At 40.5% G+C, this 23,741-nt stretch overlaps 1 protein-coding gene across 6 annotated transcripts in view; it reads right to left on the bottom strand.

The window, feature by feature from the left end:
* Lratd2 (LRAT domain containing 2) overlaps positions 1–23,741 on the bottom strand; it is a 79,069-nt gene that overhangs the window by 42,107 nt on the left and 13,221 nt on the right. For 2 of the 6 annotated variants that reach the window (XR_007103970.1, XR_007103973.1), the window contains exons 3-4: positions 2,573–2,752; positions 491–652 (exon numbers count right to left, since the gene is read on the bottom strand). The exons of 2 other annotated variants lie outside the window; for them this stretch is intronic. The gene's annotated coding sequence lies outside the window, so the exon portion shown is untranslated. The remainder of the gene's footprint in view (positions 1–490; positions 653–2,572; positions 2,753–23,741) is intronic. 2 more of the 6 variants (XR_007103971.1, XR_007103974.1) reach the window with 1 other exon arrangement.

The following is a 23,741-nucleotide window of genomic DNA, read 5'->3' as shown; positions in this document are numbered from 1 at the left end:
TGCCTGAAACACAAAGCACTATGTAAAGAATTAGCTGCTCTTTGTGGACCTAAGGTGTTGTCACCTTCACCCATTTCTTCAGGAACTGGGCTATGCCTTTGCACTCTCTCTCCCCCACTCTTTTCCACACACTAGGACTGACTGGTAAAGGGAACTTCTCAAGAGCCCAGATGTTGCTTCTGCTTGTGGGTTTCTTATGCCCTATTCATCACATAGTCCAGATCCTGCTTGAGTGGTCCAGATGTGAAGGTGACATCTCCCTCCAAGGACTAAAAGGACACCACCTCCCTACTTTGCCCTGGATGCTGAGGCTTCCATGCCCCAAGAGAGCCAGAGCTCAGTTTGAAGTTTCTTGTCTTGTGACTGAAGTTCTTCATTGGTAGAATAATTAAAATTTTAGTTACAATAAATTTTGCTGGGGGGGAGAGGCCAGCCCCCAAAGGACTAAAGGGGGCATTACTAGTGGTATTAGTCTCAGAAACAAACAAACCCTGAGGAAAAAGCAGAGGGATGGAAACCAGGAACCACCTCCAGCCGTCCTCTCAGCTCCTCAAATCACCCTTACACAGCTTCTTCCAGGTCAAATACCCATAGGCTGCCCCACCCAGAGGGTAGATCCAAGACCTCAGTAGGTGTGGAGGACTGCAGATAACTGATGGAAAACAGAAGTGAAATTTTACTAGTTACCTGGAAAAAACAAGCACAACAACAATAATGCTTTTAAACAAAGGAGGACTGTCTTCTAAACCAGAGCGCATGGTCAAATTCCAAAACTTTAGTGTAGAGACTTTTAGTTTCAGTTCAGAAATACAGAGAGTTAGAAAGAATAGTTTAAGAATATTGCTCTCACTCTCACAATAAGAAAAAAAGCTGTACATACTACAAATTACAGCTATTTTGAACCCATCGAAGAACTGAGGCCACAAGTCTAACCTGAGGTCTGAGGAGAAACAGACATTTACAGGGTAAAATAATACCCAAGCTTTGCTTATTTGCTAAGAAGTTCTGTTAAGATCATGTGCATGTGAAATACATGAATGTTGATAGATGTGTGATAGCTTTTCATCACTGTGACCAAAATACCTGACAAAACCAACTTAGAGGAGGAAGTGCTTACTTTGGGCTCCTGGTTTCAGAGGATCAGTCCATGGTGGGCTGACTTCGTGGCTTTGGGTCTGAGTGAGGCGGAGCGTGATGGCCCAGGAGAGCTGCCTCACTTCGGGGCCAGGAAGTAGAGAGAGCCACAGGAAGGGGCCACGGGAAGCTGAACTTCATTTCAAAGTGAAACTACGCATGAGTTATTCTCATTCAGTTATTTCTTTTTTAGTTTTGTCATTTATTAACTTTTTATTTTCAAATATTTGAAACTTACATAAAGTTACAGAGAGTAGCCAGGTGTAGAAGCACATGCCTGTAATCCTAGCGACTTAGCAGGCTGAGGCAGGAGGATCATACGTTCAAGGCCAGCCTCAGCAATTTAGTAAGTCTCAAAGTTAAAACAATAAAACAGCCTAGAGATGTAGCTTAGCAGTGAAGCACCCCTAGGTTCAATTCCCAGTACAAAAAAAAAAAAAAAAAAAATTACAGAGAGTAAGGAAGACACCCATGGTGCAGTCACTGCCCAGACTTACATGCTGCATGTGCACCTCCCACATTGGCTGCCCTTCCCTGTTTGGATGAGGCAGACCCAGCACTCTGCACTCATCACCCAGCAGACTTGCGGGGATGCTGAGCAAGGCCCACCCCAGCTCCCCAGTTAGTGCCCACTTCTCCACACCCGGAGGGGTAATCTGCCAAGTCCTCTGGCATAGCTGCCCGTGCCCTTCCTATCCAATGCCGCAGGGTGCTGTGAGACAATATTAACGTTCATTTCTGCTTCCCTGAGAACTGGAGAGGTTTTCCATTTTTATGTGCATAAGCACAAGTATCAGCCTTGGATTTGAAATAGAAATTGGCCTTAATAGGACTAAAATAGTTCAGTGAAACTGAACTGAAACTAAAAGTCTCTAAAGTTTGAATTTGAATCATGTGCTCTGGTTTAGAAGACAGTCCCTCCTTGTTTAAAAAGCATTATTGTCGTTGTGTTTGTTTTTTCCCTCTCATACAAGGCCCGAATGATGAGTGCTGTTTTTAAAGTCCTGATATGCACTAACAGTTAATGTATTATGACATGGTTGCTCCCTAGCAACACTGTGAGGTGTGTGTGTGCGTGTCTGTGTGTTGAGGTGGGGGTTGAGTCCTATGTCACAGGGAGCTGCAGAACTTACAGCTTGTCTTGCACCTGGGAGAGGACCATTCATGTGTGTTATCTATCAAGTTCTAAAACCTGCCCTTTTGAAGCAATGAAAGTACAGATTGCTTCTATTTTCAACATCTTATTCAGTTGCCCAAAGACCTTTCCATGTATCATGGTCATAGTCCAGATAATAGGATGAGGGGTAAATGACTCCCAGATAGAAACCTTGGCAAAGCCTTACTTAACTGCAAGTTTCTCTGCAGCAAAGGTTTTAATTCCTAGGTGTGATTTTTTTTTTAATTAAAAGAGCAGAAGGGTGGAGCAGAAATTTCTTACCTTGTGTCTTAGATCATTGCATTCAAAGCAGCACCTGAGTCAGTGGTTTTGAGTGGTTGAGACTCACTGCAGAGGGCTCTCAGGAGAGAGAAGTGACAGGGTGGAGATGGGCAGGAGAGGGAGCTAAAGGGGACGAGGTCTCAGCTGGAGTCTGGCTGCAGCCTGATTGCACAGGGAACTCTGGAACATGAAATACACCTCCTCTGAGACAGGGGTCTGGCCTGGGTAGAGGGTAAGAGCACCTATTCACTGCAGCTGTGGGATTTATGCAAGAGCCAGAAAAGTAGAATCTGGAGAAGAAACTACATCCTAGCTTCATTCTCCTCAAACATTTGAAGAATTGAATGATGTGGACACAAGCATCCATATGCAATCCTAGAAAGACACAGCAGAATAAATGAAAGGTCTGAATTGCAACTTAAAAAAACTGACAATGTTTTAGATGCTCAGACACACTGAAGCAGGCAATAAAACACAGTGCTAGGAAGGCTGATCTTAAATGGTGAATTTCTTCTATTTTTTGCAAAGTCATTCAATTAAAGTGAAAGTGAATTTGGTTGGTGGCCAACTACCTTCACAACCTTCTGCTATTCTTTCTGATGTTGTCTTCACTGAGGTTCCACTGCCTGTCACAAGACTGCTGATTTCAAAGCACTTCGAAGACGAAAATAAAAATTCCATTTACTTTCTGCAGGAGATGACTGTCTACCCCTTTGAGCTGGGCCAGAGGGAGCATTCAGAATACATTGCTGGAAGTAAATGGAATTTTTCAGCTATTTAAATGGCAATTCATCCCTGAAAACTCCATTTTATCAAAACTTCTGGTTAATAGTAATTTCCATGCCCAGACATTCTCCCCAAGCACCCAGGCAGGACAGGCAGAAGCCCAAGGAAGGGAGACTGTGGCAGGGACAGTCTCTTAGAGGGGACTCAGGACTATCCATCCTCAACACCTGCTGTGGGAAAACAAAACAAAAATTGGGCTGACAGGGCATGCAAGTGCGGGACGGACAGAGGCAATGGGACTTACAGTCAGGAGGGCATCTGCCTTTACAAGCTGAGTGCTTATAAGCTTGTCATAGGATCTCTTTGAGCCTTCGATTCAAATCTCGAAATGGGTTTAGAAACACCATCCCTGGCTATCTCAGAGAGCTGTTGTAAGGAGTAAGTTGAATCAATTATGGGAAAGTGCTATATAAAAAGTGCTGTACAAACCAAAATATATCTGGAAATGGTGTTCATTGTAGATGGATGTGTGAAAACCCACCACAACCCTGACTTGCTGCTCTTGGATGTCCTGTGAATGTGATAGTCACCCTCTTGATTAGGTTACATCATAGTTGACTCCATCTTAACAGATAAGAGATTTTTTCCCTGTGGCTTTGCTAAAGGAAGCTGGTAGGGAATGGTAAGGATCTAAGGGTAGCCTCTAGGAGCTGAGACTTGACCATTGGCTATTGTCCTGCAATGACAAGAAACTGAATCTGGAAATTACCTAAATCAGTGTAAAAAAATGACCCTGGACTCTCAGAAAACACATTCCAACCACTTGTAGATTCAGCCTTGTAAGTCTTTGAGCAAAAACCTCCACTACTCTCTGCCAGGTCTTTTGACCCTACAAAAAACTGAGACAATCAATAGGATGTATTTCTAGATACTATTTGTTCAATTTGTTGCATAGCTATATTATGTACTATAATATAATTGACTGTTCTGAAGTAATAATTAAGAACTTTTGAAATTCACTTGTCCATAAAAGCAATGAGAAAAGTAGTGACAAGTGTCATAATCAACTTTTCAAAGCACTGGAAATTTGCAAAAGGCTTGCAACCAAGGAAAATTTATTCAGAGAAATGATTGCATTTCAGTAAAGCCGTCTCATGGCATTTTAACTTGACCTATGTCCAGCCTCGTCTCTCCAGCTCTTCACTAGTATTGAAATTTAAGAGCCTCACAATGACAGTAGCTATAAAACTAGTAGCTTAGTAGGCACTGGAAAGAGAAAACATATTAGAGCTTCCCAGAAGCCTCATCCCCAGAGAATTCCTCACTATTTGACCCGAGTCTGGCAGCTCATTAAAAATCTCCACTTTCCAGGAATGTCCTTCATGTGACCTAATCAGAATTCACTCTTGGAGAAGAAGTCTATTCACAAGATATTGTCTAATGTGATCAGTGACAATCCTTTAACAACTGCTGAGAGAGGCGATACCAGTTGGGGCTACCAGAGGCTAACCAAAAATCTTATCAAGAAAAACCGGGGAATGAACTATCCATAAGGCCTTTGAAAAACTGCAATCCATGTACATTTTCAGAACTTTATATATGCCCAGGAAGAACCTGAGAAAATCCTAGTCTCTCACCTCTGGTTATCAGTATAAGATGGAAGTTAAAGCAAAGGTAGAAGTTATGAAGAACTTACCAAAACACTGAAAATATACACACACACACACACATGCATACAAAACTCAAGATATTGTAAGAAAATCTCTGTCCAATCAGTAGCTAATAACTAAACTAATTATATAGGATTTAGTGACCACACATGACAGCCAAAGACTGTAGAATTAATCCAGAAAGTCATTAAACAAGCAAATGATAGCAGCAGCACAGTCAACAACAACACAAGTCAGCTGGGGAAGGGTGAAAGCCCTGATTTCCAAAGTTTCCAACAGCAACAACAAAATGCAATATATACAAGAAACAGGAAAGTGGGAAAGTATGACCCATATACAAGGAGAAAAATGGTCAATAGAAAGTGATTCCGGCCAAGCCCATGCATTAGCCTTACTAGACAAAGACATTAAATCAGTTGCAATAAATTCAGTCAAAGAACTAAAAGAAATTACATTCAAAAAAATTAAAGGAAAATATGAGAACAATGTATCATCAAATAGGCTATCAATTGAAAGATATGAATTATTTGAAAAAAGAACCAAAAATATTCTAGAGAATTACTGTAACTGAAATAAGAAATTCACTAGAGGAGTTCAATAGCAGATTTGTGCAAGCAGAAGAAAAAAGTCAGTGAGCTTGATGGCACATAAAACTCAGATTATTGAATATTAAAACAAAAAGAAAAAGAATAAAATAAACAGTCTCAGAGACCTGTGGGACACAATACTATTAGGTCAACATTATCCTGATAAAAAATTAGGCAAAGGCATAACAAGAGAAAAACCAAATCAATATCTTATATGAACGTAGATGAAAATATCCTTGAGAAAGCATCAGAGAAACTGAATCTACAAACATATACACCCATAGCAAATGATATTTATCTCATACAAGTTTGGTTCAATACTTTTAAAATATCAGTTAGGCCTAGGAATGTGGCTTAGTAGTAAAGCACCCCTGGGTTCAATCACCAGTGAAAAATAAATCAATGAATGTAATGCATTATATTACTAGAACAAAGTTTTAAAATGACATGATCATCTCAATAACAAAAGGAATGAACAAATCAAACACCCTTCATAATAAAAACACCAATTAAAAAACCCCTAAGAATAGAAATTTCCTCAGCTGATACAAAGAATCTATGAAAAACCCACAATTAACATTTTAGTGCTAAAAGGTTGAATTATTTTTCCACATGATCAGGAATAAGACCATTTTGTCACTTCTCAGTATCGTGTTGAAATTCTCACTAGAGCATTAAACATGAAAAATAATTAAAAGATATCTAGATTAAAAAAGAAAAATAGACAATTTCTATTTGCATAAAATATGATCTTATTTCTAGAAATCCTAAGACATTGACTATATATGTGTTCATATTAATAAATGAGTTTAGCAAGATCATAAGCTATAAAATAAATATCAAATACATTTATATACATTTACCATAGACTATCTGAAAATCAAATATTAAGAAATAATTCCATTTACAATAGCATCAAAACCCCCAAAATATTTAACAATAAAATTGTCAAAAAAGTACAAGTTTGTACATTGAAATATTAAAAACACCAATGAAATAAATGAGAGAAGACATAAGTAGATGGAAAGACATCCATGTTCATGGATTGTAAAATAATTGTTTAAGATGGCAATGTTCCCCAATCTGATCTGCAGAGTCAATGTAATCTTTATCAAAACCCAACTGGCTTTTATAAGAAATTGGCAGCATGTCCTAAAATGTATATGGAAATGCAAGAACCCAGAATAGCCAAAACAGTCCTTGAAAAGGAAGAATAGAGGAGAGGACTTAAACTTCTGATTGCAAAACAAGTAACAAAGTTTCCTAAGCAAGACAAGGAGTAACTGGCATAGAAGTAGACATATAGATCTGTGTATTAGAACTGAGAATCCAGAAACAAATCCTTAAGTTAATGACCTATGATGTTGATAAGAGTGCTAAGACTATTGACAGGGAAATAATAGTGTTTGTTTTCGACAAATGGTCCCATGACAACTGAATACGCACATGCAAAAGAATGAAATAATATTCCTACTTAACACCATATACAAAAGTTAACTCAAAATGAGCTATAAGTCTAAATGTAAGAGCTACAACTATAAAATACTTAGAAGGAAACATAGGAGCAAGTATTCATGGTCTTGGATTAGGCAATGGATTCTTAAGTATGACAACACAAATATGAGATGAAAAACAAATTGTTCAAACAAAATTTAATATTTAGTACTTTGAAGGACACTATTGAAAGGCAGCATTATTCACAATAGAAAAAGGTAAAAACAAATGTCCATCAACTGATGAACAGATAAAGAAAATGTAGTATATCCATATAATGATATTTATATTCAACCATGAATTTTACACTTTAAGAAGATGATCTTATGGTGTATCAATTATATCTCAATAAAGCTGTCATTAAAAAGAAAAAAGAAAACTAATATGAATCCTATTTTACAGAAGTTTATATCTTTTCCTAACAAATTTCACTTCCATCATCGTCAGCACTTGCACTTTATGAGAATTTGGAAAAGGAAGCAGTTGAGCACAGGTGAGAGGGAAACGTGAGTGTCCTGAAGAACAACGTTCAATTGCCAACTTTCCTATTTACTTAGGAAGCTAAAACCAGCTACTAGAAAACTAAGCAGACAAGAAAGACAGAACTATCCATCCTAAGACACCTGAATAGAACTGATCAAATATTTATTGAAACTTACTATGTAAAGATCATATTAGGTCGATCACCTGACCTTAGGAAAGTTCCTAAAAGTTCTAAGATCTATGCAGACAGCTTACTGAAGATGTAGGCGTCCCTTCTGGCTTTCCCTGCACTCCACCTGGTTGGCAAGGCATCTCCTTCATACCAGACGCCACTTAGTGTCCTTCATGATCTAGAGAGAGTTGAATCCCTGGCCCATATTAAAGATGTGGACACAGATCAGTCTCTCCCTAGGTCACAGAGGAATGTCTACTCTTGAGTTTGAATCTTAGAGCCCTAAGACATGCTGAGTGCCATGGCACATGCCTATAATCCCAGCTACTCAGAAGTTTGAAGCAGAAGGATTGCAAATTCAAGTCCAGCTCTAGCAATTTAGTGAGACACTGTTTCAACATTTAAAAAAATAATGAGGACTTGGATGTAGCTAAGTGCTAGAGTACCCTGGGTTCAATCCCTAACATTACAAAAAACTTGGAAGGAAAAAACAAAAGGGGAGGGATTGGAGAAAGAAGGGAAGCAAGGAAGTAACTAAATCTAAGACCCCTGCTTTCTCCCTTGCTGTCTCTGATTCTTGTCATTATTTTAGGGTTTCTGTTGTACTGAAGAGGGATGCAGGATTATAAGCATGACCCACTGGAGTGATGCTTCCTTATAATTGGTTCAAGTCCTGAAATGAAAGTAAGTGGCCACAGGCAAATCATGAGTATCTTCCTTAGAAAGGCCAGCTCTGAGGATGGGTCTGTTTCCTTTGATATTAGTTGGTTATTGCTGGGCAACAAACCATCCCACAGCTCAATTCACAATAGCTAGATGTGGAACCAACCTAGATGCCCTTCAACAGATGAATGGATAAAGAAACTGTGGTATATATACATAATGGAATATTATTCAGTCATAAAGAATAATAATATTATGGCATTTTCAGAAAAATGGATGACATTGGAGAATATCATGCTAAGTGAAATAAGCCAATCCCAAAAACACAAAGGCCGAATGTTTTCTCTGATAAGTGGATGATGATATATAATAGGGAGGGGAGGTGAGAGAAGAATGGAGGAACTTAGATCATGTAGAGGGAAAATGAGAGGGAGGTGGGGTATGAAAATGGTGGAATGAGACATCATTACCCTATGTACATGTATGATTACTTGAATGGTATGAATCTTCATCATGCACAACCATAGAAACAAAATGATCTACCATATTTGTGTACAATGAATCAAAATGCAGTATGTAAAAAAATTTAAAAATTTAAAAAATAAATAAAATAAACAGATATCTATTTCCCACTCGTGAGTCAGCTGCATTATCTGGGCTTGGGTAAAGCAGGATTCCAACTGCCATTTGGGTGCAGGTCTCTGCTACATGTCCACATCTTCTGAGGCCAGCAGCTTCCCAGGGTGTGCCCTTCTCATGAAGGATCATGGGAAAGAAATGCTTACCAAAGAAAATGAAGAAAATCATCTTGTCACCTTTGCTAACATTTTATTGGTTACAATAAGAAAGCTAGAGAAATGTACTTAGCTCACTGTAGTCCACTGTAGTCCACTGCAGTCCACTGCAAGACCACAGGGCTGAGGGAAGGAGTGAAGAATAGGAAATAATCAAATCCATCAGCCACTCATGAAAAGATGAATCTTATGCTCTGTTAGTATTATAAGATTCATGGGTGACTACTGGCCAACTATGGGCTTGAAAATTAAGTCCAGCCACCATCTATTTTTGCATATAATGCTTACTGGAAGGTCATGCTCATCAAGTAACTCTTGGACCTGGAACATCCCCCTAAAGCTCATGTATGGGAAGCATGTTTCCCAGTGCAGTGATGATCACAGGTGACGGATTGGACCATGGTACTCTGATCTCATCAATGGATTAATCCACCAAGGGATTCAGAGCCCAAGACTATGGGAGGTGTAGAAACTGTAGGAACCCAGTCGTAAAGAGTAGGTCCTTGAGGACATGCTCTTGGGGACTATATCTTGCCCTAGTCCCTTCTTCTCTCTAGACTTTGTGGTTGCCATAGGTGGACAGCTTTCATCTGCCATGTCCTTCCACCATGATGTTTATTGCCTCACTACAGTCCTTAAAGCAACAGAGTCATATAACCATGTACTGAAATCTCTGAAACCGTGAGCCAGAATAAACCTTTCCTCTTTCAAGTTATTTTTCTCAGGTATTTTGTCACAGTGATGAAAGTATGACTAACATACTAAACATATTATCTTTGACTGATTTCATGCTATCATAGGAAAGTTTAGAAGTTGCAACAGAGACTGCATGATCTTCTGCAAAGATTTACCTGTACTCAAGGATATATGGTCCTTTCTGAGGAATTTCAAAATAGCATAAACAAACAAAGAGAACATTTTTTTCTGAGTGCTTCCCGTATCCCAAACATTTTTAGCCAAGAAGCAGGATAATATATACTTTCTTAGTCTATTCTGTGTTCTTAGACAAGTTATGTGAACTATTTAAACCCTACTGTCTTCATCTTTAAAGTAGAATAATCATAATGTAGTAAAAAAAAAAAAAATTAAAACATCTACTTCATTTTGTTGCCACGGAGCTTGAATAAAGTCATGTGTTGGTCTGTGGTGACATTTTATTAGATGTTGAGATTCCAATGTCCACTGTCTCAGAATGTGACCTTATTTGGCAACAGGATCATTGCAGACGCCATTAGCTACACTGAGGCCATCCTAGAACGTATAAGTCCTTCTTCCAATGTTACTGGTGTCCTCAAACGAATACAGTGGTGGGAAAACTCAGGACACTCAAGGACGGTGCTATGTGACACTGGTAACAGAGATCGGAGTGATGCTACCACTAGCCAAGAGTTAGAGAGAGGCAGCAGGATGCCCTCACAGGTTTCTAGGGAAGTGTGGCCTATCAGCACCTTCATTTTGGACTTCTAATCTCCAGCACTGCGAGAATACATTTTGTTAAGTCACCCAGACTTAGGAAACTAAAGTTCATGTGCCCCTCTTAGAACAGAGCTGGCATGTCATAACTCTGTAATTAATGTTAAAAACAGTCTGTCATTTCTGTTTATCTTTAGAATAATTTTATGAGGTAAGTATGCTAGTCTTACTTGGCTGCCATCAGAAAATATCAGAGACTGGGCAGCATGAAGAGAAGAAATTGCTTCTCCCAGTTCTGGAGACTGGAAAGTCCAAGATCACGGGCCCGGCCTGGTCAGGTTCCAGGGAGGGCTCTCTTCCGGGAATGCAGAAGCCTGCCTCTGACCAGGTCCTCACCTGGCAGGAAGGCAGAGGCTGGGGGAGAGTCCACAAGGACTCTCTTCTTACAAGGAGACTGACCTCATCACCAGAGCTCCCTCTTAACGAACCTAACACTAATAACCTTCCAAAGGCGCACCTCCAAAAAACTATCACTTTGGGGATTAGGGCTTTAATATGTGAATTTTGTGGAGATGCAATTCAGTCCATAACAGTTGGTATCATTATTCCTATTTTGTAAGTAAAATTACAGAGTCTCTGTAAGATTAACACACAAGAAAAAGCATACAGGAGTATGGTATTGGAAGAAGATTCCCATGGACACGTGCATGCTCCATGGTGATAGTGATATGAGAGGTTCTAGAGTCAGGGAGACCGAGTTCATTCCACACTCTGCCATTCACTATCCCTTGGATCTTGAGCAGTTTACTTCACTGCTTGGAGTCTCAATATCCTCACCTGAAAAGTGGATGATTCCTAATCTCATGGAACATTAAATAACAAAAGGTTTGTAAGAGGGACTGAGAGTGTTGGGCACAAAGGAGACATCAAATAAAAGCTAGAACTTCAAAGATATTCAGTGTAACCATGACTGTCAGGACAGATTTAAACAACTTCAACATCCAACAATAAGTTGGATTAACTATGAAACGTCCATTTAAGAAATGCTATGCAAGCATAAAACAGAGTATATTAGCCAACTTCGTATTACCATACCAAATGCCTGAGCTAAATCAATTTAGAGAGGAAAGGTTAATTCTGGCTCGAGGTTTCAGAGGTTCCCGTTCATGTTCAGTTGGCCCTGTCACTGCTGTGCCTGAGCCAAGGCACATCATGATGTTGGGAGCACAGGGTGGGTGAGGTTCATCCACCTTAGGGTGTCCAGGAAGCAAAGAGAGAGACAGGAAGAGGCCCAAAGACCTCTGCACAGTGCGGTCATGAAGATTAGATAATATGTAGTCCACATAGAAGACCTAAAATATTCCCAGGCTTACAGCAACATTAAAACAGTCATTGTTATAATTCTGTTGACATGAAAGAAAGGAAGCTGAATGGCTAATTTCCAGCTATTAATTTTTACCTCTGTGGATCAAGGATGGGAGATAGGAGGGGGAAGGCGTCTATGTTCGCTTTACCTCTTCTGTGCTATTGGAAACAAAGCACTCCTTTTTCATCATATGAGGACTGAGCATGCATATATATATTTTTATTTTATTTTTATATATATATATATATATTTTTTTTTTTTTTTTGGTACCAGGAATTGAAGCCAGGGATACTCAACCACTGAGCCATGTCCCCAGTCCTTGTTTGCATTTTATTTAGAAACAGGATCTCACTGAGTTGCTTAGGGCCTCGCCAAGTTGCTGAGGCTGGCTTTGAACAAGTGACCCTCCTGCCTCAGCCTCCTGAGCGCACCTGGCATGGCAGAGTGCTTTTTTCTACTTCCGGGCAGGGATGCTTTTCAGCCTGACCTGTGGGTATAGATACTAAACGATTTCCATACTGGGTGACAAATGACAGAATCATTGATCCACCATTCAGCAATGTAAGGGTTAACTCCTGGAGCGCTGGTGGCCTCTGAGATGCTGAATCATAGTGTCTGGTTTGTACTCCAACCAGTTCCAAGTCAGAAAATAGTTAGCTCTCACTCCTGGTGCCAGGATTGAGTTCAGAACTGGGTACCCCTTGCCTCTGACTAAATATCTCTTCAAGATATTATTCTCATTTTCCCAGTGACAAAGCAGAGGTTACTTCTCACATGATTTGTCTAATAATACGGGGCTGGTGAGAGGAGGCCATCTGGCTCCAGGGTCATTCTCCCTTCCTTTGCTTCCACTGGCTCTCAGTCTGTCTCTTAAAATATCTGTATATTCTGCTCCAAAAAGTTATTTTCCAAAAGTTTTTTCTATCAGCTTTGTACTTCTGACTTGTCTCAGCTGTTTCAACTCTGTGAATAATTAACAAGTTAAGTTTGACCTCTGGTCTAAAGTTGACCAGTAAGCTTCATTATTTTCCCTGAACAAAAAGACAAGGACAATTTCTCTGTCTAGGCACTTTGCAAAGCCTGGATAGGCAAGGAAGCCCAACCCATCCTTCCCAACTCCCTCCCTCTCCTCCTCCTCCAACAAGTGACATCTTCAACCCAAGGTCACCAGGTTTAGAAATAAGTCCTTCGAATCCAAGGAGACTGGAAGTGGTTTTGGAAATTAAACAGTCTCAGGTTTAAGTCATTGTTAGCAGTGTGACCTTGAACAAAGTTACCTAATTCCCTCCCTCAGCTCCTTCCACATCTGTAAACAAAGGAAATAGTGTTTATATGCACTAAGTTAATATTCAGCCCTGATATGAGCATTTTCCTGCAGGTATCAACCGATCAAAATGCTATACTCAGCTGCAGCAGGGCCTGAGAGCTAGAGACCCACAGGCACCTGCTGGTTAGTCAGATTGTGGGACTACCCACAGGGGCACAGGCTGGATGACCCATGAGATGGGGGTGCTCTGCTGATGCAGGGTGGACTTCAGGGAAGCGGCCATTGCTAGCTGGTTTGGAAATGTACTCTTGGACTGGCAAATACAACCGTGGAAATGGTAACAGGCTTGGTGTAGGTCCTTTGCCAGTGGGTCTGCATTTCTAGGGGGATGTGCTGTGTGTCTGGTTCTGTGGCTGTCTTGGCCTACTTGGGCTAAGCTAGGGATTCTGTGTTGTTTGTCCCTCAAGGCTCATGTGTTGGAAGCTTGGCCCCATGATGGTGGTACTAGGACGTGATGCAGAAATTTTAAGAGGTAGTACCCAATGGAAGCCCTTAGGTCAACTGCTGTGGGACCCACTTCCCCTCTGGCTTCCTGTTTCTAGCTATGCTTTCCTCTTCAGTCACCTGTGGTCCTACCATGGTATGACACAGCCAAGAGGACTCTCACTAGAGCTGAGCAAACGCTAGTGCCATCCCCTTGAACCTTCGAAATTGTGAGCAAATAAACCTCTTTTCTTTATAAAGTTAGCCTGTCTCAGTATTTCATTGTAGTAATGGAAAATGGGCCATTGTAGTAATGAAAAATTGCTATAATAAGTTACCACAGACTAGGTAGCTTATTTAAAAAAAAAAAAAAGCAATGACAACAAACAGATTCAGGCACAGTAATGAACACCTATAATCCTAACTACTCAGAAGGCTGAAGTGAAAGGATCATGAGTTTGAGGTATTGAGACCCTGTAAGAAATAAATAGTGCTGGAGTTAGGAGCAATTGTACATGCCTATAATCACAGGAACCCTGAGCCTCAGCTGTACATCTGTACAATGAGGATGACAATGACAGGCTACACGGATGAGCCAATGAAATAGCATTCGGAAGCTCCAAGGACTGGGTCTAGCATATAATGTATGCCCTGTACACATTTGATTTCCCCTGCCTTGAGCTCCATTTCAACACCTATTCAAGGAGGATAATAATAATACCTTCAGCAGAGGGCCCAAAGATCAGAGTGTAACCTGGGAATCATGATCTGGAAACACATCATTTTACAAATGACTGTTATCTTTACAGCTGGAGACGATCAACCAAGGTGGCCCAAATGTGCTCTTCCCCTGACCACATCCTGCAGTTAAATGTGCCAAGTGGTCTTCATTACTCAAAGGTTACTTCTGGTTCTTTAATTTTTTTCCAACAAGCATACAACTACTGAAGCAGAATCTATACTTCTGGACACAGATAGTATTTTCCTGATGTGTTATTAGCCTGGGTTGTAAAGCACCACACACGTGGGGAACAGTTTTGGTTGAGTTCATTCATTCTCTTCATTCTTGAACCTCCAAATATTCCCCTTCTCCCCAACATCAACCTGTTCACCCTCAAGCTAACTTCTTCCCTATCACCTAACTTTCTTAAGTCAAAAATCATCTTTGATTCTTTAATTACCTTCTCTCTGGAGCCTTCCTCTGTACCATAGTGCATCTGCAAATCTACATAGAGCATGTATCTCAAATCTGTCTCCTTCATTTCTCGGCTGTTATCCCAGTTCAAGGCATCCTTATCAATTGGAGGTTACTTGAGAAGCCCTTCATTTCCATTATTACCCTGCCCACCCAAAACAAACCCATTCTAAACATGGTAGGGAGGATGGGCTCTTAAAATCACAAGTCAGATCTAGTTACACCCTTTGCGCAAGACCTTTCAATGACTTCTCATTTCATTGAGAATGAAATGCCAACTGTGCCAAGGAACCCAGATACCTATAGGGTATGGTTTCCAGCAACATTCTTTCACCCTACAAATGTGTATTGAATGTGTGACAAGAGCTGGAGATTTAGAAGGAAAACAAAGCAAGTGGAAAATCTGTGTTCTCCTTGAGGTAAGCTTTCAGGATGTCATTTCCCTATCTCTGTAACCTTGACCCACAGAAATACATTTTATTTCCTGTCGCCTGCAAACACTGAGGTATTTGAAAAGAGGGGGAACCTTATCTGACTTCATGAGATAAAGTAATAACAAAAATTTCATCCAGTGTGAGTGTTGCTAAGATATTTACGATCATCTCTGACATTTTCTTACCCAATTTCATTAGGAAAAAATAATACGCCTATATGGTCACAACAATCTCAATTGATTTCTCAATCCCATAGAGCACAATGCAATGTAAAACACACAGTTTGACCCAGGTATCCTGCTACTGATTTTGTGACCACAGGAGAGTCACTTATCTCATAAGTTTTACCATCTTTCAACTCATGAGGAGTCTTCACAATTAGGTGACTTAATTTATTGAAGAACCTGGGAGGAGGAAGAATCTTAGCACATTCCCATAAGTTTTCAGACCATTCTTTCATTCCCACTTCATTTGAGGTCCTTGAACACATCATCTCAAGGTACTTGAGCTTTGTCCTCCTTGGTTTTCTTTCTCCCAGGACATCACCTGCCTACCTCTTCTCATTATTCATATCTTAGCTTAAATGTCATTTTCGTGAAGAAGCCTACCTCTCCTGGATGACTAATGATGAAGTGAATATATTTTAAGTCACTGTTTGAATTTTCTGTGTAACATTTATCCAATATTCTCTTGGTGGTTCATTTTCCGACCGTCTCCTGGCTAGATAACTCATAAAGAAATAGAATCTTTGCCTGCCCTTTCCACAGCCCTGACCCTAGCGCTAAAAATAATGCCTGACGAAAAGTAGGTTTTCAGGAAATAGTCATTGGTACACGAATGGCCTAGAGAATACATACTCCAGAATAAACTAACATGCAGATGGAACCGAATGGGAAATTTTCCTCTAAATCGAACAGGATATTGGAGTCTGAAATTCTGGGTTCTAGCACCAGCCTGCTGTAGGCTTAGGTGTGATCTCCCAAATTCATATGTTGAAGTCCTATTCCTTGGTTTCTCAGAATATGACTATACTTGGAGCTAGGGTCTCTAAAGATGTAATTAAGGTTCAATCAGGCCATGGGTGGGTGCTAATGCAATGCAACTGGTTTATCTATAAAAAGAGGAGCTTTAGATTTAGACATGTACAGAGAGAAGGCCAGGTGAACACACAGTGAGAAGATGACCATCTGTGAGCTAAGCAGACAGGCTTCAGAGGAAACCAGTTCTGTCAGCATGATCTAGGACATAAGCCTCCAGAACCATGAATGTTTTAGTCAGTTTTTTCACTGCTGTGACTTAAAGACCCCACCAGAACAACTGTAAATGAGAAAGAATTTATTTGAGGGCTCACATTTCAGAGGTCTTAATCCATAGAAGGCTGACTCCATTCCTTGGGGCTCGAGGTGAGGCAGAACATCATGGTGGAAGAGTGTGGCAGAGAGAAGCAGCTCACATGCTGATCAGGAAGCAGAGAGAGAGGGAGACTCCACTTGCCAGATACAAATATATATCTCAAAGCCACGCCCCCAATGAAACACTCCCTCCAGCCACACCCCACCTGCCTCCAGTTACCACTCAGTTAATCCCACCAGGGATTAATTCACTGATTATGTTAAGGTTATAGCCCAATCATTTCTCCTCCAAACTTTCTTGCATTGTCTCACACGTGAGCTTTTGGGGGACAGCTCACATCCAGACCATAACAATGAGAGAATGAATTTCTGTTGTGCAGAATGCTGCTCTGGTTGTGGGGCTTTGTTATGAAAGTCCCAGTAGTCGGTGGGTAAATGATGAATCGTTTCTGGCTCTTAGTTTTCCATTTGTGGCATGAAATCAGGCAGTTGGTTTTGCTAATACATCAGTTGTGTAAAAGCTCAACACAAATCCAGCCATACAATAGGACATTAGTGTGTGTGTGATTTCCTCTCCCAGCAAAAGTTGTCTTTACTCCTAATTTAATCATAGATAAAGATTTTCATGAGTCCATTAAAACCTTCAAAATTGCATGGTATAATACTGGAGGTCCACCCTGCTCCATCCATGTTGATAGCCATAGGACCTGGGACAGGAACAGGTCAAAGAGACGCAGGCAGATGTGAACCTCAGACCATGTCCCCAGAAGGCCAAGAATTATCACTCATGTTATTTCCATAAGGCAACTGAATTTATAGTCCAAAGCCCAAGGTTTCCAAGATGAAAGAAAAGTCTAACTTCATATTTCTTCCCTGGTCACTCTATCCTGAACCAAGGTTTTGGGAGGTCTCTGCATCCTGGGCCTCCATGTCTTCTATCCCTGCAACTTCCTCACTCTTATGGGACATGGGGATATTTTGTCAAATCAGGACTTGTACACCCCAGGATCTGGTCTCTGAGACCTCATGAAGTCACCCTCTGTGACCTTGCTACGTCCCCAGGGGCCTGCCAAGAAGCCGCAGTGCAGGGCCACACTACCCTCCAAACTCACTCATTGCCTCTGTCCCCAGTGCAGAGAGTCCCCTCTCTCCTTCCTGCTTGAGCTGCCCAGAGTCCTCATCCTAGGTACTCCAGATCTTGGCTGGGTTTGGGCTTCCCCACAGCACAGTAAGCACAACACAGCAGATTTTCATCAGCTCGTAACATCCCTGCAGTTTTATTATCCACCCCCTGCCGCATCCTTAGGTTTTCTCCTATTTCTGCATCCCACCTTCCAAAACCCACCGCACCTCCACCTGGGCTTCCTCACTTCTTCAGCGCACTGAGAACTTGATGCCACATTGACTTAGTTCATGATTTCAAGCCATTTACAAAGAAATCGGAATGAAGATCTCGACCACTAGCCAAATCCTTGCGATGAAACGCTGCACATTCACCGGCAAATAAAACTGCAGAATGCAGTGTCGCAGAACTACCCTAGTGAAAAAAATATTCATCGCTTTTCTAAAATTTAAATGTGACTGCGAGTACTGTATTTTATCTTGCAAACTTACCTCCATAAGGAAGTCTCCTCAGGCAAGTTTCTTCAACTTCAGCGCATCGGGACTCCTAGAGGGCTTCCTAGAAGGCTTAATTCTACGTCTGGATGATACACCTATAAAGTTTGTGATTCAATAGGTCTGGGCCCCGCCCAAGAACTTAACTTGTCGAAAAAATTCTCAGGTTAATACTGGCATTGCAACTTCAGGAACCAAACACGGAGAATACGTGTCTTATGACAAGGAATTAATTTCACATGAAATTAATTATTTGAGTGATATGAATTCGCTGTGCTTGTATTATACTACCTAAGACGAAGAGAGAAATAATAAACACATCGACCTATATCTTACAGTTTTCTTCAGGGTTAAATGAGTTTGCATATAGAAACTGTTTACAATAGGATCTTATATTTTATATGCTATTTAATGGTGAACTTTTTTATTATCATTAGTATCATCATTATACTGTTTTCCCCCCAAATTAAAAAGCTAATACAATTGTGCTTTTCATTGATCTTAATTAATGCTAACCATACAGAGTTGTCAACAAAATGTTAAAATTACATTAGAGTGTGTTCAGTTTAAGAAAACAAAAAGCACTACAAAGAATTACTTAAGAAAAAATGGTGGAGATAATGGTGTAGCTGCTTTGAGATACACCCTGGCCGTGTTCAAAAAGTTCATCAAAGAATCACCAAACAATCCATCAATTTCACTTTTAGGTGTATTCCCAAACAACTGAAAACAAGGACTCAAAGAGATAGTCGGATGCCAATGTTCACAGCATCATTATTCCCATTACCCAAGGGTGGAAATAATCCAAAGGCCCATCGATAAATGAATGAATATGCAAAATATGCAATGCACCTACAAAGGAATAGTATCCAGTCATAGAAAGGAACAAAGTGAAACAAGTGCTTTGATGCAGACAAACCTTAAAAACATGCTAAGAAGCCCCACGTCCTATGACTCCGTTTGTATGAAAGACCCAGGAGAAGCTAATCTACAGAGAGAGAAAGCACATTTGTAGTTTCCAGGGTAGGGAGACGGGGCAGGGCGACTGCTCAGTGGGTAGGAGGTTGTTCTTTGTGGGGATGCAAATGTTCTAAAACCAGGCAGTGACAGTGAATGTGCCACACTGTGGACATTCTTATTTTTACTGAATCCGACACTTCAGAATGGTCAAAATGGTCAAGTTGATGTCACGTGCATCTCACCTCAAGTTTTAAAATGGTAAGACACAGACCTCTGGAGTTGGAAAGGTTGGGCTGCGTTATCAAGATTTTGAAGTCCCGTCTTGCTTTATCTCTCCCATGTCACACGACTTAAGCCAGGTGCACAGTTCACACTGAGCTTGGTTGCGTGTGGCGTGAGTCAGTACTGATCCCTTCATGTGCACCGCCGACGTGTGGGCCCATGTGGACTTACTGCAGCTAATTCCTCTGTGCCTCAGTCTCTCATCTGTACCACAATTTAAGAAATAAGTAGATGTTTGTAAGCAAATTACAGGCTCCTGATACTTGTGAGCCACTCTGTGTGAAAGACATGCTCAGTGGGCATTTGTAGAGCAAATATATCTGCTCTTTGTATCTGTGGAGAATTGGTTGCATGAAATCCCACAGATACCAAAATCTGCAGATGCCCAAGTCCCTTCCATAAAAGCCATAGTCAAGACATATAACCTACACATACTCCCCTATACCATAAATCACCTTGAGATGACTTATGCTGCCTAACACAATGTAAATGCTATGTAAATAGTTGCTATACCGTATTGTTTAGAAAATAATGACAAGATAAAAAGTATGTACCAATGCAATACTGATGTCATTTTTTTTTTTTTTTTTTCAAATTTTCGTGGGCTGCAGTTGATCGATTTGCGTATGTGGAACTCGTGGACCTGGAGGGCCGGCTGCAATCAGTCCACACAAGCTCCACAGCCACTGAATTTCTTCCCTGGGGCTGTAACAAACTGCCACAGACTGGCAGATAAGCAATAGAGTTCATTTTATCTTACATTTCCGAATGTCAAGAGTCTGAAACAGACCTTGATGGACTAGATCCAAGATGTCATGAGGGCAGCATTCCTACAGGAGAAATGGTCTCCTTGCCTTCACGGCTTCTAGAAGTCAGCCAAATCTCTTGTCTCATGGCTCCTTCTTCAAAGCCAGCAGCATAGCATTTTCCCATCTCATTGCTTTGTTCACTGCTTATTGAAGTATTGTTCCCAATAGCTAAAAGTTGAAAACAACCTAATGCCCATCAATAGTTAAATGGATAAACAAAATGTGTTATTTACATAAAATGGAATATTACTCAGCCATCAAAAGGAATGAAGTTCTGATACATGCTATAATTGGATGAAAACATTGTGCTAAGTGAAAGCATCCAGGACTTCAACCTCTCTCCTTCCTCTGATAAGAACACTTGAGAGTACATTGGACCAGCTGGGATAATCCAGGATAATCTCATTTCAAAATCCTTAATTCAGGAACATCCACACAGTCTGTTTTTATTATATATATATATATATATATATATGTATATATATATATATATATATATGTATGTATATATATATATATATATATATTTTTTTTTTTGCCATGTAAGTTAGCATATGCACAAATTCTGGGAACTCAGATGTGACGTTTTCAAGGAGGGCCTTATTTTGTCCACCACATCATCTTACTACATGATTGGAAGACAGAAAAACTGGTTTTGGGGTCTCAATCTCACCTCTTATTGGCTGTGCCACCTTCTCACTCAATCTTCTTGAGCAGCTCTCATAAAATGGGGTAACGGCTGCCTTGCAGGGCTATTTTGAGGATATGAGATGAATTGATATGACCTAGCACCAAGACCCATCTCAGTAAGCAGGATTGTTATGATTTTAAATCTTCCACCCTTTTCCACAGGGTTATTGTAAAGGTTAGACATTTGTGAAATGCAAAGTCCTATTTAGATATTAGTTCTGATTTTTTTCTTGAAACAAACAACTTGTACATTTCTCTATTTTTCATTTGCTTCATTCCAAGCCATCTGGGACAAAGAGGTGAGTACTGCTGTCCAAGCAATCTGGCCCGCAGCCCCCACTTAACCTCCACACACTGCCTCTGGAAATAGAATATGCAGTCTCACCTTTTGATATCTTATTTAAAGGGAGAGAACCAGGGAGCTCCTAGTTAAAAAATTTATTGAGAAAATTTTCTGTGATCAAAAGCAGTAGGGTGTACAGAATGTGCTAGACTGTGAGATGGAGGAGAACCCAAATCTCAGGACCCAGCACCAAAACAGCATCTCTTTAGTCACTCATAAGTGTTTACTGAGCACTTATTATTTCCCAAAATCTATCTTACATGTGGTGCTCGAAGCAAATGAGGTCCTGGTTCTGAGTTTAGCTGGGGAGAGACAAATAATAATGGGATAAGAAAAGTCACGTGACTAGGTGATTACAATTTTGGAAATTGATCTAAAAGAAATGAACAGGATGTTGTGGTAGAATAACAAGGTGGGATACAACAGCAAAGGAGGGTAATATGTATGCTGAGGCATGAAAGGCTGCAGAATAGCCAAGGCCTCTGCCATTCAGTGGGAGGAAACCTGGGTGAACTTCAGGACTCTGGGCCTTGCATTCATAAGCGGTAAGATCAGTGCAGTGGCTGTCAACAAGATTTCCCCCTCCCCCAAACAAAATGGAATGGAGTAAATGAGAATGGAGGAAGCTAGCACACATCGTGGTACAAGCGGAAGTAGTTTGGTGAGTTTCATGTCAGATCTGCACATACGCCCTGCGCATGGGGCTGAGTCCAGGGGCCCTGTGTGTCTCTACACAGGTAAGCAGCAGTCAGGAGGTCTGAAAACACCACGCCTAGGCAAAACAGGTCTCCCTGTGTTGAGGAGTGTAAACACACACCTGTGTGCCTGCAATCTTCCCTGCAAGAGTGATAAGAACAAGGTCCATGTAAACAGAGGCCAGGTTGCTCCAGCCAACCGACCAGAGTAGAGAGCCTGGATTTCATCCTGGGCACTATTGGTAGCCATGGGCGGATACAGAGCCATCTGGGGCACAATCAGATTTATGTTTCTAGAAGAAGGATAATTCAGGAATCTTTCCACAACTATTTTTGTATTGTTCATCTAAGTTCATAGCTGGACTCTAGGATTCACTGGACTCACCAATATCCAAATGCCTTGGGCAATTTGCATGTTCACAGAAGAAAACTGGCTTATCACTCATTTTAATTCTTGTCCAAACATCTGAGGGCAACTCAGGAGGTAAAACCTGAAACTGTCACAGAAATGGAAACAACCAGGAACTATCTTTCAACTGATGAGTGGTAAATGTTTTCAAACACTTGAGAATGTTATTAGCATTACTAGAATGTTATTTTATAGAGGTCCATTGGGCCATTCCTATGAAAATTTAAATTGGGCATAACCTTTATCTAGAAAGATAACTTCTGTGAGCGAATCCTGTAGAAACCCCCACGAACGCCAAGAGCAGGCGGAGCGATCGTTTGTAATTAGGGAAAAATGAAGATGGTTTCAGTGGAGACCAACTAGAGAATAGTAAATAAGAAGCAAAAGCTTGTTTACTATACTCCATTTAGTAGCCGTCTAAAAAGAATTTTCCAAACATTTTGTGTACTAATTCCAAAGTCCTGATTTGCTACATGTTAAAAAAAAAAAAAAAAAAAAAAAAAAAAAAAAGCTGAGAAATACAGGTAGTATGAAAGAACTGCAGTTAAAAAAACATCTGGGAAAAACACATGCAGATGAGCATATCTGAATGTTCACAGAAAAAAGTCTTAAAGGGCTGCCACAGGCACCCTGCACACTTGAGAAGACCCTTGCCTGTCACTTCATATACTTTTTTAAAAAAAATTAGTTATACATGATAGTAGAGTGCACTTTGATACATCATACATAATGGAGTATAATTTCTCTTTTGTCTGGTTACACATGTAATCTCACCAGTTGTATAGTTATATATATTACATTATTGGGTAATAATGTTTGATTCATTTTACTATCCTTCCTACCTCTGCCCTCCCTTCACTCCCCTCTACCTAATCTGAAGTAACTCTTCTTCCCCAGCACCCCTCCGTTGTGAATTAGCACCTGCATATCAGAGAAAACGTTTGACTTTTGGTTTTTTTGGGGATTGGTTTATTTCACTTAGTGTGATATTCTCCAGCTCCATCTATTTCCAGCAAATACCATCATTTCATTCTTTATAAGGCTGAGTAATATTCCATGGTATATAGGCCACATCGTTTTTATTCATTCATCGGTTGAAGGGCACCTAGGTTGGTTCCACAGTTTAGCTATTGTGACTTGTATTCAAGTTTCTTTTGCATTAAGCTCAGACTATTTTTGATATGTAAAAATGTAGCAAAATTGCTGGGTGTGGTGGCACAGGTCTGTAATTCCAGGGATTTAGGAGGCTGAGCCTGGAGGATCCC

This window comes from Sciurus carolinensis, chromosome 1 (genome assembly GCF_902686445.1).
Source record: "Sciurus carolinensis chromosome 1, mSciCar1.2, whole genome shotgun sequence".
Classification (NCBI taxonomy): Eukaryota; Metazoa; Chordata; class Mammalia; order Rodentia; family Sciuridae; genus Sciurus; species Sciurus carolinensis.
Note: the sequence above shows the minus strand (reverse complement) of the source record. Positions and strands in the feature narration are given on the sequence as shown.